Source organism: Poecilia reticulata, chromosome 17, assembly GCF_904066995.2.
Source record: "Poecilia reticulata chromosome 17, P_reticulata-male-v2, whole genome shotgun sequence".
Classification (NCBI taxonomy): domain Eukaryota; kingdom Metazoa; phylum Chordata; class Actinopteri; order Cyprinodontiformes; family Poeciliidae; genus Poecilia; species Poecilia reticulata.
Genome location: NC_088846.1, coordinates 656,653 through 672,615, shown reverse-complemented (window position 1 = coordinate 672,615; position 15,963 = coordinate 656,653). Strand labels below are relative to the sequence as shown.

The 15,963-nt window shown below is 41.5% G+C and overlaps 1 long non-coding RNA gene across 1 annotated transcript; it reads right to left on the bottom strand.

Annotated features, from left to right (window-relative positions):
* Window positions 1–7,192: 7,192 nt before the first annotated feature.
* LOC145548128 (uncharacterized) lies at window positions 7,193–12,021 on the bottom strand. The gene is made up of 2 exons (XR_014084423.1): window positions 11,268–12,021; window positions 7,193–8,380 (listed from the first exon to the last, which is right to left on the bottom strand). It is a non-coding gene; the product is annotated as an uncharacterized LOC145548128 (long non-coding RNA).
* Between the last annotated feature and the right edge of the window lie 3,942 nt (window positions 12,022–15,963).

The window sequence follows — 15,963 nt, the reverse complement described above, 5'->3', positions numbered from 1 at the left end:
ACTATTATTTTATTATTAATATTACTATCACTATTGTAGATGTTTTGATTTTTATGCTTGTTTCTGTATTTATCATCAAAAATAATTTCCCAGGGAACAAAAAAGTCATGGGAATAGAAATTATTTTCACAGGCGTCTAAGAAAAATTTAATGAACATTCAAGTTAAAATCTGTAGGCCTAACAGCAGCCAGTCAGAGTGGAAAAAATATTCTTATTTTGAGCCATTTTCTAGTTGTTCAATCTTCCACAAAATGACCAGATAAAAGATGAACAACATGCCAGTTTAAACTTTGAACTATTTGCAAAAAGACTGAGCTCTGCAGCATTAAAACATGGATAGAACTGTAACTACATTAATCATAACTCTTCTTCTCTTCAGTGTTTGTCAGTTTCTGGTGGTGCAGCTCTGTGCTGCCTTCAGGAGAATGGGACATCAGAGTATCATCCATAAAACTTCACCCTCATGGCATTTATTGTTCAAACCAGAGCTTTCAGTGGAAAAACTAAAGTTCCAGGTCCTTTTAATGCCATACAAATATGAGACAGAAACATGGATTATATCTTTATATAGACATGTCTATTGATTATAGATTAATAGTTTTAAAGTGTCATGGAGTCATCAGCCTCATGACATTAACACTGACATGAAAAATAATATTGAAGAAATAAATATATCAAATCTAATTAGAAACATAAATAAGTGATCAGTTCTTTACTGTTATGGTCTGTAAGATATATTTATTCTCAGTACTAGATATGGTCTCAACAAACCCATGACACTTCAACAATATTATTTTACCTTTTATCTGAAAATAGTGTCTGTTTATTCTTGCCATACAGTCTCTGTATTAATTATTGCTCTAAAGGTCTTGCCATACCAGTTTATTCCTCTGTATTTACTTTAGTTTCTTAGTTTATTCTTGCATTTTGTTCTTCATTCATATCCATTTAGTTTCATTTGATTATTATTATTATTATCCTCTCTTGGTTTATTGCTATGTCCACTTTAGTTTCTTTCCTGTTGCTACATTTATTTTATCGTTTAATCAACAATTAAATGTCATGTGTTTCACATCATGTGTTGATTTTTTCACTGTTCAGCATCAGATTCTCTGTTTTTATGCCATAATTCACATCTAGTTCGTCGCTCCGTTTTATGTCCCGTTTCTCCTGTTTCAGAGTTTTGCTCAATGTGCTCGTCGTGTTTTTAAGCCCCTAAGGTGCAGGGCGGTCGGGAAGCGTGTCGATGGGGAAAAGGCAGTCTGACATAAACCTTTTAAAACAACGGAAACAATTTCTGCATTCTGATTGTTGAAATGTAAAAGTGCTGTGTTGTTCTATCACCTCCGTTTCATACCGGACCACTTACAGCACCGGTGTTAACCAGGGGTGAAAGTAGTTTTAAATTCTTGGGGGTACTTTGACAGAAGTATAAAGCACACTTTGGAGTTTCTATGCTGATAAAGTTTTTGCGACACGATAAAAGCTGTGTAGCTCTTGAATTGCTACGAAGTGGAGCTGTATTTCCCTCATCCCACTGGCTGCAATGTCGACACGTTGAGATCTAAATTCTGAACATAGTTTTCCACATCGGGTTGATGGGGTAACAGGTCCAGAAGGGAACCACAGACATCTCTCCCAGGCCAGACTAGACACATAGACCATCTTCATCAGTTCATTTTAAATCCTGAATCGTATTCAAAAACAATCTAATTATTATTAATGATAATGTCACTAAAAGCTGCTACTGCTGCTTATCTGATGGAGACATAAGAAAGAAGCTACAATTCTTTTAAAAACAGATATAAACATTTTTTTTACCAGTTGGTTAAATAGTTAGAATACAAGAAAAGTGAAAAACCAACAGACTCATAACCAGTTTACAGGACTAATTTATCTCCTTCCCGGCTATCAGCAATGTGGGCTGCTGATGCTGTGCTGCTGTTGGTGTCGAGCTCTCAGTTACACAGAAAACGCTGGAAGACGTTAAGTTCTGTTCTATTGTTTACGTTTCCGCACCGTACGGAACAAATGTGTTCGAGTGGGTCGTTTACAACCCATCAAATATGGAGCGGCAGCAGCATCATTTCTTTGTGATCATCCTTTATTCTATTTCTATGCTAACGTGTAAAATTATTAAACCAAAATTATTTCATTGCTCTTCTCCAAGCAGGCAAAATTTCTTGTCACAATTTACAACAGCAGCAGCAGAGAATGTCTGTAAGTTACATTTAATTTTAATTTTAAGATATTTTTAAGTCAAGTATGATTCAAAAATTTTAAACCTGATATAATAATGAAAAATCCAACTTAAATTAATGGTTTTAATATTCCATTGTCAATCTACACTTAATATGTCACCATTAAAATCCCTGTTTTAATCCCTAGCCTCCTAAAATATACCCTTCTTAAGTCCGTCATGGCGCCTCAAATGGTTAAGTGACGCAGTTGCAAAGTTTTAATAGTTTGAGTCATGCAGAACTGATTTGATCGTTTCCATAGCAACGATCAGAAGCAAGACGTTCCCCCAGAACCACAGTGACTCATTGTAGCTATGACCTCATCTATGACATCTGAGGTTATGAAAGCTTGGCTCTCAAAACAAGAAGTTATACCCAAGCATCTCTTTGTTAGTGATCACTGTGTTCAACAAGTACTTTTACCATGGAACAAATTGCATTCAAGACATTTTTTTTCCAATGACTTTTGGTGCAGGTTATTTAATAACAACAGGAGTAAGAAAGATTTTCAACAAGCTACTTCCAGGAGTTACGTTCGATATCACTAGTTACAAGGATGAGAACGAATACGATGTGTTTGATGAGTATCTGTTCAAACCTTCCTCCACTTTGGCAAAATCAACAAATCAAAACGTACAGTAAGCTTCCCCGGCTGGAGCCGTTTATAGTGGCTCAACAGGACATAAAAAACAGACGGATTATTCAGATCACTCTGACAGGGACACAGCGGATGAGGACAACGATTTTCCCAGTTCTCCCAAAGTACACAGACTGAGGAGGGTTGGAGCAATAAGGAGGAAATCAAGGCGTCCAAAAGCTCAACCTGAGGTCTGAGGAAAGCAGCATTACAAGACCGGACCCATCAAGAGAAATCGTCCTAGGGAACAATTTCTCTAATCCCAAAGAGCAAACTTCCCCGGCTGGGGAAGTATCTTGATGGGTTCAGTCTTCTAATGCCGCTTTCGTTAACAAATTTCCCCGTCTGGGGAAGTTTGTTGACAAAATTCAAACTTCAAAATGACAAAATCCAAATGGATTTTGTCATTTTGAAGTTTGGATTGAAGAGGAGAGCGTTGAGTTTAAAAGATCAACCTCTGTGCTGATGATAGGGATATTACAAAACCGGACCCATCAAGAGAAATCGTCCTAGGGAGAGATTTGGCCAATCTTCCAAAAGAGCTAACTTTCCAGGCTGGGGACGTTTGTCAACAGCCGAATAATTAATAATAATTAGTTATTAATTAATTCAATTATATAATTAAATTATATAAATTAATAATCAAATTATTTAATAATAATAAATATTATTGTTGTAATAATATTTATTATGATAATATTTATAGTATTTATGATAAATAATAATATCCATCCATCCATTTTCTTCCGCTTATCCGGGGTCAGGTCGCAGGGGCAGCAGCTTCAGAAGGGAGGCCCAGACTTCCCTCTCCTCAGCCACTTCTTCCAGCTCCTCCGGGGGAATCCCAAGGCGTTCCCAGGCCAGCCGAGAGACATAGTCCCTCCAGGGTGTCCTGGGTTTTCCCAGGGGCCTCCTCCTGGAGGGACATGCCCGGAACACCTCACCAGGGAGGCCTGAGTCACCTCAACTGGCTCCTCTCGACATGAAGGAGCAGTGGCTCCTTCATGTCCTTCAGTCCCTCCCGGATGACCGAGCTTCTCTCTCTAAGGGAGAGCCCAGCCACCCTGCGGAGGAAACCCATTTCGGCCGCTTGTACCCGTGATCTCGTTCTTTCGGTCATGACCCAAAGCTCATGACCATAGATGAGGGTAGGAACGTAGATCGACCGGTAAATCGAGAGCTTCGCTTTTTGGCTCAGCTCTCTCTTCACCACGACGGACCAGTACAGCGCCCGCTTCACAGTAGACGCCGCCCCAATCCGCCTGTCGATCTCCCGCTCCTTTATTCCCTCATTCGTGAACAAGATCCCCAGATACTTAAACTCCTCCACTTGAGGCAGGACGACCCCCCTGACCCGGAGAAGGCACTCTACCCTTTTCCGGCTCAAGACCATTGCCTCGGATTTGGAGGCACTGAGCCTCATCCCAGCCGCTTCACACACTCGGCTGCGAACCGCTCCAGTGAGAGCTGCAGATCACGTTCAGATGAAGCCAACAGGACCACATCATCTGCAAAAAGTAGAGATGTGATCCTAAGGCCACCAAAACGAATCCCCTCAACACCTCAGCTGCACCTAGAAATTCTGTCCATAAAAGTAATGAACAGAATCGGTGACAAAGGGCAGCCTTGGCGGAGTCCAACTCTCACCGGAAACGAGCCCGACTTATTGCCGGCAATGCAGACCAGACTCTGACACCGGTCATACAGGGACCTGACAGCCCGTATCAAAGGGCCCGGTACCCCATACTCCCGGAGTATCCCCCACAATGCCTCCCGAGGGACACGGTCGAACGCCTTCTCCAAGTCCACAAAACACATGTAGACTGGTTGGGCGAACTCCCATGGACCCTCCAGGACCCTGCTGAGGGTGTAGAGCTGGTCCAGTGTTCCACGACCAGGATGAAAACCACACTGCTCTTCCTGAATCCGAGTTTCGACTATCCGACGGACCCTCCTCTCCAGGACCCCTGAATAGACCTTACCAGGGAGGCTTAAGAGTGTGACCCCTCTGTAATTGGGGTCACACTCCAAGGGGGAACCCTCCGTTCCCCCTTTTTAAACAGGGGGGACCACCACCCCAGTCTGCCAATCCAGGGGAACTGCCCCCGATGTCCATGCCATATTGCAGAGTCGCGTGAGCCAACACAACCCTACAACATCCAGAGCCTTAAGGAACTCCGGGCGGATCTCACCACCCCCGGGGCCCTGCCACCGAGGAGCTTTTTGACCACCTCGGCGACCTCGTCCCCAGAGATTGGAGAGCCCAAACCAGAGTCCCCAGGCTCAGCTTCCTCAACAGAAGGCATGTTGGTGGGAGGTCTTCGAAGTATTCCGCCCACCGGCCCACAATGTCCCGAGTTGAGGTCAGCAGCGCACCATCCCCACTATAAACAGTGTTGGTGCTGCACTGCTTCCCCCTCCTGAGACGCCGGATGGTGGACCAGAATCGCCTCTCCAAACTCCTCCCACGCCCGAGTTTTTGCCTCAGCGACAACCCGAGCCGCATGCCGTTTCGCCCGCTGGTACCCATCAGCTGCTTCTGGAGTCCCACAGGCCAAAAAGGCCCGATAGGACTCCTTCTTCAGCTTGACAGCATCTCTCACCGAAGGTGTCCACCAACGGGTTCGAGGGTTGCTGCCGCGACAGGCACCAACAACCTCGCGGCCGCAGCTCCTATAGGCCGCCTCGGCAATTGAGGTGCGGAACATGGTCCACTCAGACTCAATGTCCCCCACCTCCCCCGGAACGTGTTCGAAGTTCTGCCGGAGATGAGAGTTGAAACTCCGTCTCACAGGGGACTCCGCCAGACGTTCCCAGCAGACCCTCACTACACGCTTGGGCCTGCCAGGTCTGACCGGCTTCCTCCCCCACCACCGGAGCCAACTCACCACCAGGTAGTGGTCAGTGGACAGCTCCGCACCTCTCTTCACCCGAGTGTCCAAGACATACTGCCACAAATCCGATGAGACGATGACAAAGTCAATCATCGAACTGCGGCCTAGGGCGTCCTGGTGCCAAGTGCACATATGGACGCCCTTATGCCTGAACATGGTGTTCGTGATGGACAATCCGTGACGAGCACAGAAGTCCAACAACAGAACACCACTTGAGTTCAGATTGGGGCGGGCCGTTCCTCCCAACCACGCCTCTCCAGGTCTCACTGTCATTGCCCACGTGAGCGTTGAAGTCCCCCAGTAGAACAAGGGAGTCCCCAGGAGGGGCACTCTCCAGTACCCCCTCTAAGGACTCCAAGAAGGGTGGGTAATCTGAACTGCTGTTTGGCCCGTAAGCACAAACAACAGTCAGAACCCGTCCCCCCACCCATAGGCGGAGGGAGACTACCCTCTCGTTCACCGGGGTTAAACCCCTATGTACAGGCGCCCAGATGGGGGGCAAAACAAGTATGCCCACTCCAGCCCAGCGCCTCTCACCGTGGGCAACTCCAGAGTGGAAGTACGTCCAGCCCCTCTCAAGGAGACTGGTTCCAGAACCAGAGCCATGTGTCGAGGTGAGGCCGACTATTTCTAGCCTGAACCTCTCAGCCTCACACACTAGCTCCGGTTCCTTCCCCACCAGAGAGGTGACGTTCCACGTCCCAAGAGCCAGCTTCTGCAGTCGAGGATCAGACCGCCAGGGTCCCCTCCCTCGGCTGCCGCCCATAGTATAATGCACCCGACCCCTTTGGCCCCTCTGACAGGTGGTGAGCCCATCGGAAGGGGGATCCACGTCTCCTCTTTGGGCTGAGTCCGGTCGGGCTCCGTGGGTAAAAGCCCGGCCACCAGGCGCTCGCCGTCGTGCCCCACCTCCAGGCCTGGCTCCAGAGTGGGGCCCCGGTGACCCGTGTCCGGGAGAGGTAAAACCAAGTCCAAAGTTTGTGTCCATCATAGGGGTCTTCGGGCTGCGCTTTGTCTGGTTCCTCACCTAGGACCTGTCTGCCTTGGGTGACCCTACCAGGGGCATAAAGCCCCAGACAACATAGCTCCTAGGATCATTGGGACACTCAAACCCCTCCACCACGATAAGGTGGCAGCCCAATATTCATGATAATATAAATAATATATGTATGAGAATATAAATATTATTTATATTCTCATACATATATATATTATTATATAAATAATACACATTATTTATATATCATTATATATAAATAATATATATATAATAAACACACTGTTTTTAACACAGTGTGTTATATATATATATATATATGTGTGTGTGTTTGTTTTTTTTGTTAAATACTTAATGAAACATATTTACCGTATTTAATTTTTGGTGTAAATGACGTATACTCACAAAGAACGAGGTAATTAGTCCAAGTTCTTCGTCGTTTATTGAACGTTCAGAAACTACAGCAGCTGTGATGAGCCACAGCAAAGATAAACAAAGTTAAAACAACCCGAACAGGTGATCAACTCTAAACCACTCGCACCTTTTTACTCTCCGTCTCTCTAAGCACACCCGTTGCCATGGCAACCGCCTGCGCTCCACAAGTCGACCAGAGATTATGTTAAAAACATAACATTTAGTCCGTTATATTAGGTTTTCAGGTTGATATTTATTTTGCATCATTAATAAGCCTCATGAACACAGTGGTGGTTGATTAGTTCATTTTAAACTCCTGCTCTGCTCTTATTTTGGTAATGGAACCGACACGCACAGAAATGCGCAACACTTTGTTGAAACAATAATCACTGAGATTATTATTGTTGTTGGGTCATTAGTTTGAACATTTTTTGTTGTTGTTCTTTCATAAAGTTACAAACGTTTTAAGCGAGTCAGAGGAGGACGTGCTGCTCTCGGCCTCCTGGCTGCGTTCAGTTTGTCACCTGATGCTGAGATCGACTCAAAACCTTCCGCGATCCACATGTTGCACCGCTGCTCTAGCAAAGCACGAACAGTTCAGAAACGATATGAAATGGGAAAAAAGTTATTAACTGATAAAGTCTGTTTTAGATTGTTCTTGAAAAACGAATCAGTCGCGGCTGCACAGTTTAACCCATTGATTTTTTACAGCAGACAGCCGCTCCTCTCTCTTGCAGGTACTGCGAACCTCCTCTAAATCTTTTAGGGGTACGCAGTACCCTGCCGTACCCCCTTACTTTCACCCCTGCCTATGACTGCTGCTCGTGGGGAGAGACATTTCAGTAATCTAAAACTAATAGAAAAAAATTAAAGCAATCTACTTGCATACTGTATGTGGACTGTTGCATGTAAAATAGATTAGCAGTAAATATTATGCTAGTATCAGTCTTTAATCAAAGAAAGCAAGTTGCAAGCTTTTAAAATTGTAACATTTTTATGGGAGTATAAAAAACTCAAGGTGTGATGTGGTGGCGCAGGGGTTAAGCACAACCGGCCTGGCGACCTTTGCAGGGGGGCTCAATCTAATCTTTTGTCAGGAGGCCCAAAATTCCTGGCGACGCCTCTGGTTCCAGCTGTCGGCAGAAGCTCAGAAGTGAAGTTAAAAGCTGAATGAAGCTTCATATCAGGCAAAGGAGTCTGAAAACAAAGAATCAAAAGAACTCTGTGAAAAACGTTATACGTCTTACAAAAAAAATCAATCCGTATACTACATAAAGTGGGATACTGGGAACACACAAACCAGTTATTTATCAAATCAAATACACTGAAATTCTGGGACCTGGTCAAATTTTAAACTACACAATTCATGTTTAAGGTCTGAAATAAAAAACTTCCACACAATATACAGGAAATGTTTGGTGACAGAGAGGGTGGTTATGATTTAAGAGGTGAAGGGTATTTTAAAAAACAACATATTAGAACAACCAGGAAGAGTTTTTGTTTATCTGTGTGTGGAGTAAATGTTTGGAATGATTGAATGATGAGATTAAAAAAATTACAAATGTAAACCAGTTTAAAAAATTGATTAAAGCAGAACTCATTTCAAAATATGCGATATAACATGTTTAATAGTTTATAATGTAAATGATTATATAAATAGTACTTAAAATAATTGTACATAGTTAAACATAATGAAAAATAGAAACAAGTTGTCTCTTGTTGATGTTCTGAAAGTCAATTGATAATACATCGACAAGTATGAAAGGGGCAGGATATTATAAGATGTATCTTCTACCTGCTCCTTTTCAAACAGAAAATATAAAATTGCATGTCACATGGGCAAAATAATTTGTTTTACATTTTATTTCTTAAGTTTGTCTCATTCTATTTTGTTTTCTTGTTCTTTTTTGACTGTTTTTAATGTCTGTTCGAAATAAATAAATAAATGAAATGAAATGAAAAAGGGGAATTTTAAAGACGGCACTCATCTTTCAGAGAAGCAATCAAATAACTGCAGTGCATTATGGGTAAAAGTGGCAGACAGGTTTGTAGTTCCCATCTGAACAATTCCAGCTCTTGGCAGGGCTCAGAAGTGAGCATAAAAGCTGAACCAAGTTTCATGTCAGAAAACTGAGTTATAAAATAAAGAAATAAAAAAATAAACGAATGTGATGGAAAAAGGGACTCCATAATCAAAATTCCAATCTTCAGAATAAGATACAAGCAATAATCCTGCATCCAGTGGAAGTGAGCTGAAGAAATAAAATAAAATATGACCATCCTTCTTATCCTTTTCAAAGAAAGTAAAGCAAGTAATTAAAATGTTCCGAAAATAAAATGAAATACTGACCTTTTATTTATTGGATTCCATTTTCATGTTTTAGTTTATATAAACTTGCATTTTAGAACAATGCAAGAACATAAACGAACCATATATTTGTTTAAAACTGTGTATGTAAAGCTCAGTTTGATTAACCATCTGTAACAACAATAAAGAGATTTGGTAAAACACAATGGGCTTCGAGGTAAGGTCAGTGTCTGGCAAAAAACAAGTTCCTGCAAGGAGGAGTCATAATGTTACCGCTTGGGAAATTCTCACCACACTTTCTCAAGAACTAAAACATGACAAAAACAATATAACAGCAGAACTAGCATGACCTAGATTAAACATATTTCAATATATGTGCAAAAAAGAAAACCATATAAACATATTTTATAAAATGCATAAATATATGCAAGTATATGTCAGTTATGACATCACTCTCTCTGTGATGTCATAATATCATTCTCTTGTTATGACATCATAAACAGTCTTAAGTACTTGAACTTTTTCCCAAGAGATCTTTCAGTGTAGCATTGAAGAAAGAGTGGCAACGTGTAAAACTTTTATGATGGAGGATCCAGAATTTCTTGAAGAACTTGAGGAATTTTATATAAGAATTCAACGAAGGATGTTGCACGGCTCAAATGCAGAAGAATTAGCGACTGAAATGGCGGAATTAATGATGAAAATTAAAAGATTTTATCATTTGGACCAGTCAGAAGAAGATGAGATATTGGAGGCTGTGAGGGAACATCTGAGGCCAGAAGTGAGGCAGCAGCAGCAGCGTTCATCCTGGAATATGTGGAATCTTTTATGAGCGGCTTCAGTTTTGGCTTGGGTTTTGGTACAGCTGCAGGCATTGTTCTGGCTGTGTGCAAACTCTTTTCCTAAACACTCTTGTGAACATGGATGGTGCTCTTGGGACGTGGAATGTCTCCTCTCTGGGAGAGATTGGGAGAGGGGTTCCTGCCTCAAGTGGAGGAGTTTAAGTATCTGGAGATCTCGTTCACAAATGAAGAAAAATGGGAGCGGAAGATCGACAGGTGGATTGGGGCAGCGTCTGCTGTGAAGCAGGCACTGTACCAGTCTGTGGTGGTGAAGAGAGAGCTGAGTCAAACAGCGAAGCTCTCGATTTACCAGTCGATCTTTGTTCCCACCTCATCTGCGGTCATGAGCTTTGGGTCATGACTGAAAGAACGAGGTCCCAGATACAAGCGGCCGAAATGGGTTTCCTCCGCAGGGTGGCTGGGCTCTCCCTTAGAGATAGGGCGAGAAGCTCGGTCATCCGGGAGGGACTCAGAGTAGAGCTGCTGCTTCTCCAAGTTGAGAGGAGCCAGTTGAAGCTCGGTCATCTGGTCAGGATGCCTCCTGGACGCCTCCCTGGTGAGGTGTTCCGGGCACGTCCCACCGGGAGGAGGCCCCAAGGAAGACCCAGGACATGCTGGAGGGACTATGTCTCTCGGCTGGCCTGGGAACGCCTTGGGATTTCCCCCGAGGAGCTGGGAGAAGTGGCTGGGGAGAGGGAAATCTGGGCCTACCTTCTGAAGCTGCTGCTCCATAACCCAGAAACAATAGAGGAAAATGGACGGATGGACAAAGGTTTTTATCATGCAGTTTCTAAGGGCTCGGCATGTAAGAGGATGAGGAGGTTCTACAAACAACTCTAGGGATGATTCTTCACTTTCACTTGTTTTGCATGACCTGTGGAGGGTCAAACAGAGTTGTTCACTCTGTTTAATTCCCTGAAATTGATTCACTTACCTGGAGATTACATTGTTTCTTCGGTGGAAACTGAAATCCCGGGTACGCCTCGCTGTCTTCCTGCAAAAAAGGAGGACAAAGGTTACTACTTATCTGACTAAATTAATACAAACATAAAAGAAGAGACTAAATAGATTCCTCAAAGTGAGGTCCTAGCCTGGGGCCTTGGGACTTTCTGTTTGGACGTCGTCTACTGGGTCTTTTGGACCTTCTTTCCTGCAATGAAGAGAAAAAAAGACATTACTCACCTGGAATGTATTTCTTCTTTTTGTAATGGACAACCAGGTTGTTTACTTGTGATTTGGGGTTTTTGTTTGGTTACCTGCAGCATCTCCTGAATTGGGTGGTTCATTTGCAGGTACTGGTTATAAAAAGTTTTATATACTTTGATTGTAATGTGGGCTGCACAGTGGTGCAGTTGGTAGCACTGTTGCCTTGCAACAAGAAGGGTTCGATTCTCGGCCCTGGAAGACTCCATGTCTTTCTGCATGGAGTTTGCATGTTCTCCCTGTACATGCATGGGTTCTCTCCGGGCACTCCGGCTTCCTCCCATAGTCCAAAAGCATGACTGTCAGGGTTAATTGGTTTCTCTAAATTCTCCCTAGATGTGTGTGCATAGATTTTTGTCCTGTGCCTCGGTGTTGCCCTGCGACAGACTGGTGACCTGGCTTCTTGCCTGGAACATTAAGTCTCATCAACTTGTTGTTTGTACTCATTGAGTCCATGCAACAACTAAAATAAAATAAAAAAGGAAACTATTTGAAAGTGCTGAGGATTTCGGCTGGTAAAATGTTTAACATTTTAACATGTCCAGACACTACGCCATTTCTACGGAAGCAAACCGAAAAGTTTTGAACAGTACAACTATGTCAAGTAATGACAGTCTTGTGAATAGTTAGTATATTGCTGCTATTGTATGCAGAAAAAAACAAATACATTTTGCTGACAATATCTTGGGTGAGTTTAGGAATATTGTTTACCGTGGAAAAGTCTTGACCAAATACCTTATTCGTGTGTGTGTGTGTGTGTGTGTGTGTGTGTATATATACAGTTTCTCATGCTCCTGGTATTTCTCCAACACAAGAAACTGGAGAAATACCAGGGCCTCAGAGAGGAACTGGAAAAGGCCTGGAAGGTGAAGACCACAGTGGTGCCTGTGGTCATCGGGGCCCTCGGGGCAGTCACCCCCAAACTGGAGCAGTGACTACAACAGATCCCAGGACCAACATCAGACATCTCAGTCCAGAAATGTGCAGTTCTAGGCACAGCCAAGATACTGGAGGAGAACCTCAAGATCCCAGGCCTCTGGTAGAGGACCTGAGCTCAGAGGATGAGAGAGAGAGAGAGAGAGAGAGAGAGAGAGAGAGAGAGAGAGAGAGAGAGAGAGAGACCACCTGCAGAGGGTGAGAAGGGAATTTATAAAACGTCTCATTCTCACATTTAGCTCACACAGACCTAACATTGGACTTAATTTACTTGACTTACTTGTTGCAAAAATATTGTTTTTAACTTGCATTGTTTCAAAATGAGCTTCATGTAGCACTGAAGATTAAATATAATTTCTTAATATAGTATAGTTTATTTTTATGTCTTTCATACTCCTGCTAATTGATATGTATTACTGGATTGGACAGCGCCTATTAGTCACTATGTGATTCATTGAGTTGTGTCCAGAAAACCATTTTATCCCAATGCTGAACGAGCAGAAATCTGTCACAAAAATATTCGTAGCGCCTTCATTTATCAGATATATCTATTAAATACGACTTAAAATAAAGAGGAGAAAACTGATGTTTGATCAATTCTCCGTGATACAAATCTATAAGCAATTTTGTTTCTGTTAGTTCTGTCAAGATGCAAAAAGGGGCAAATTTCTCTTATATTGGTCAATCGTTTTATTTTAAATATGCTGTAGGAGCTTTACATGGACCCGTTGCCATGGCAACCGACAGACAGCTCAACGAGCAGATAGAGCAGAGATTACCGATCAGGGGAATCAACACCAAAAAACAAACATTTCCCACACAATAAGTAGCAAAAACACCAAACCAGAACATTCAGTCTGTTACGTTATGCTGTCAGGCTTAATGTCTATATTGTCATTATTAATAAGTTTTCGCCTGAGCACAGCGGTGGTTGATTAGCTCATTTAAACAGCTGCTCAACTTATGACTTGGTGTGCGGGTTGACCTGTTTTAGTGCTTAGTGCGCAGCACATGTTAAGGTTATCAAAGTCAATAGAAGGCTAGCAACAGTTAGGCTAGAATAACTGACCCACTGCTCACTTGTTCAATGTTTTATTTAAGTTAAAACTTTTTCCTCACCTGTTAAATCTGAAGCCCTTGTTATCTCATTCTTAGGGTTGAATTAACTGCTAAATATTTATGGAGTGAAAATAGTCTCAAAATATCTGTGCGTGCGTAAGAGGATTTGTGTGTGTGTAAAAATATCTATGTGTGTGTAATACTCGATTTGTAAAACTTAAAAATAAAATACTTCTCCTACGCCTATACATGTTGAAAAAGTACACACAAATCACCTGGTACACACACACAAAACTGCATTTACACACAAATCCGGTTACGAGTGTACAACTATTTTTGAGAACCTGCAGGCTTTGCCCTCCGATTATAATGAGACATGGAGTAATTATGAATGATTTCAGATTATGTTTTATATGTCTGGTATTTTGATACTCTGCCCTCCTCATATGTTTCTGTTAGCGGGAGCTAATGTTTATGTGAGCTATGCTACGTTAGCTGTTGGAAGCTGAGTCTGTATATTTTTATTGTCTCATTCTGCAGTTTGATAATCTGTCTTCAGTCTTAACTTTAACCCAGGTTGATTAAGTTTTATGATGCCGAAGTCGGCAAGCATCTTCATGAGATTATGGCAGTTATGGATGTTGGTCTTTATCACTGAAACCGTATTTTGTTGCTTCAGCAGTAATGAAGGTAGATCTGGACCTGCAGTAGCATCATCTGCTGCTAGACTTTATTCACCAGAACAAAATGAAAGGTTTATGTTGACTTTTCAACATACTTAAGGATTTAGTCTAATGTTCACACATAGGCCTGTTAGAATAATCAATAAATCGGATGATAAATTAAAACAAAGTCAATCATTTCCATTGGCATGATTTATTGTTTCTCTTTTTTCTCTCTACCAAAAACTGGATAATAAAAGTCTTCAGTTTGGTACTTTGATCTCGATTAGACCTTATATTGAAAAGAAATTTTGTTTAAAAAGACTTCAAAATTCATTAGTTTTATTTATTCTGGATATTAAAAATGTCTTCCAGTTCCAGTGTTAAATGTTCATTAGAATTTAAAGTCTAATGACCTTTGAGAATGTGTTCTTGCATTATTATTTCGTCACTACCATTATATAACTTAAAAATGGCTTCAAAAGAACTATATTATCGTTTGTTGAGAACTTTGGAACAATTTATCATTCAGTAAAATGTTTCATGGTGACAGACCTGTTCACACATCCTCCAGAATCTTCAGATTAAACTGTGTTTGTGTCTGGACCCCATTTCATTCACCCTTAAATAAATTTATACCTCGTCTGCAAATCAGAACTAATCTACAAGTTGACAAATGTAGATGGTAAAATATATTCAGATGGTTTAATTTTCACAAGCAGTAAATTTCTTTCTCAATTGATATTTTGACACAATTGACAGCTAATAAACACATATTTAAGAAAATAAATATTTTATGCATTTATTTAAAACACCAGTGCAAAAATAGCCTTCACAGCAAAACATTTAATGCAAAACATTTGATCAACATAAAAATAAACATTTCTACATACATTGTGATGATTCAAGTAATTTTCAGGTTCAGTAATGTTCTGTCAGTCAGGTCTGTCAGTGCATCAGCTGATCAGGAAAATCAACATCTTCAGCCAATCAGCAGCTGAGATTCTGGGAGGTTCAACACCAAAACCTGAAGCTTCAAACTGAACCAAGACGCCTTTCAAACAACTACAGTAGTTAATCTGCTGTGTTGGTAGATGTTATGGTGTCTCCTCCGTCTGTACAGACTGACCTTGGTCTTCTTTGAATACACAGCTTTATGATGTTTTCTTTTAATTGATTATAGTCAATATTTGAACATCCATTAAGTTTGAAGACATTTCATTGTTAACTTTAGGTAGCTGTGAATCCACCCGTGTTAATCTGAACTTATTTTGTTAAAGATTCAACAGATTTGTTGCAATCTTAAATATTCCATCTGTCCTTTATGTGCAGTGAAATGAACATTAAAGTTAATTCAGGAAACACTTTTGTCATCTTCTTTCTACAGTATAAATTGAATAATGCCTCTATTAAAATCATATATTTGTGACATCAAACTTTTTTCCTGTCATAAAGCCAGTGGTCAAACTAACTATGGTTAAATGTTTGCAATTTACTTTCAACAAATGGAAACCAAAATGGTTTTAAAGTAAAGACACTATGTAAACTCCTCATCTACCTCAACACAGGTAAAGTTTCCACTGTGTGATTACGATTGAATGAAAATTGTATAGCAGGGCTTTAACTTCAGTTCATAAGGGTCGGTGTCTTCCAACCTTTAGATGTCTCTTCTTTAACACACCTGAGTCAAATCATGAGGTCAGAGGTCATTAGCACGACTCTGGAGAACTTGACTGTCCTAAGCAGCCATTTAATTCAGGTGTGTTGGAC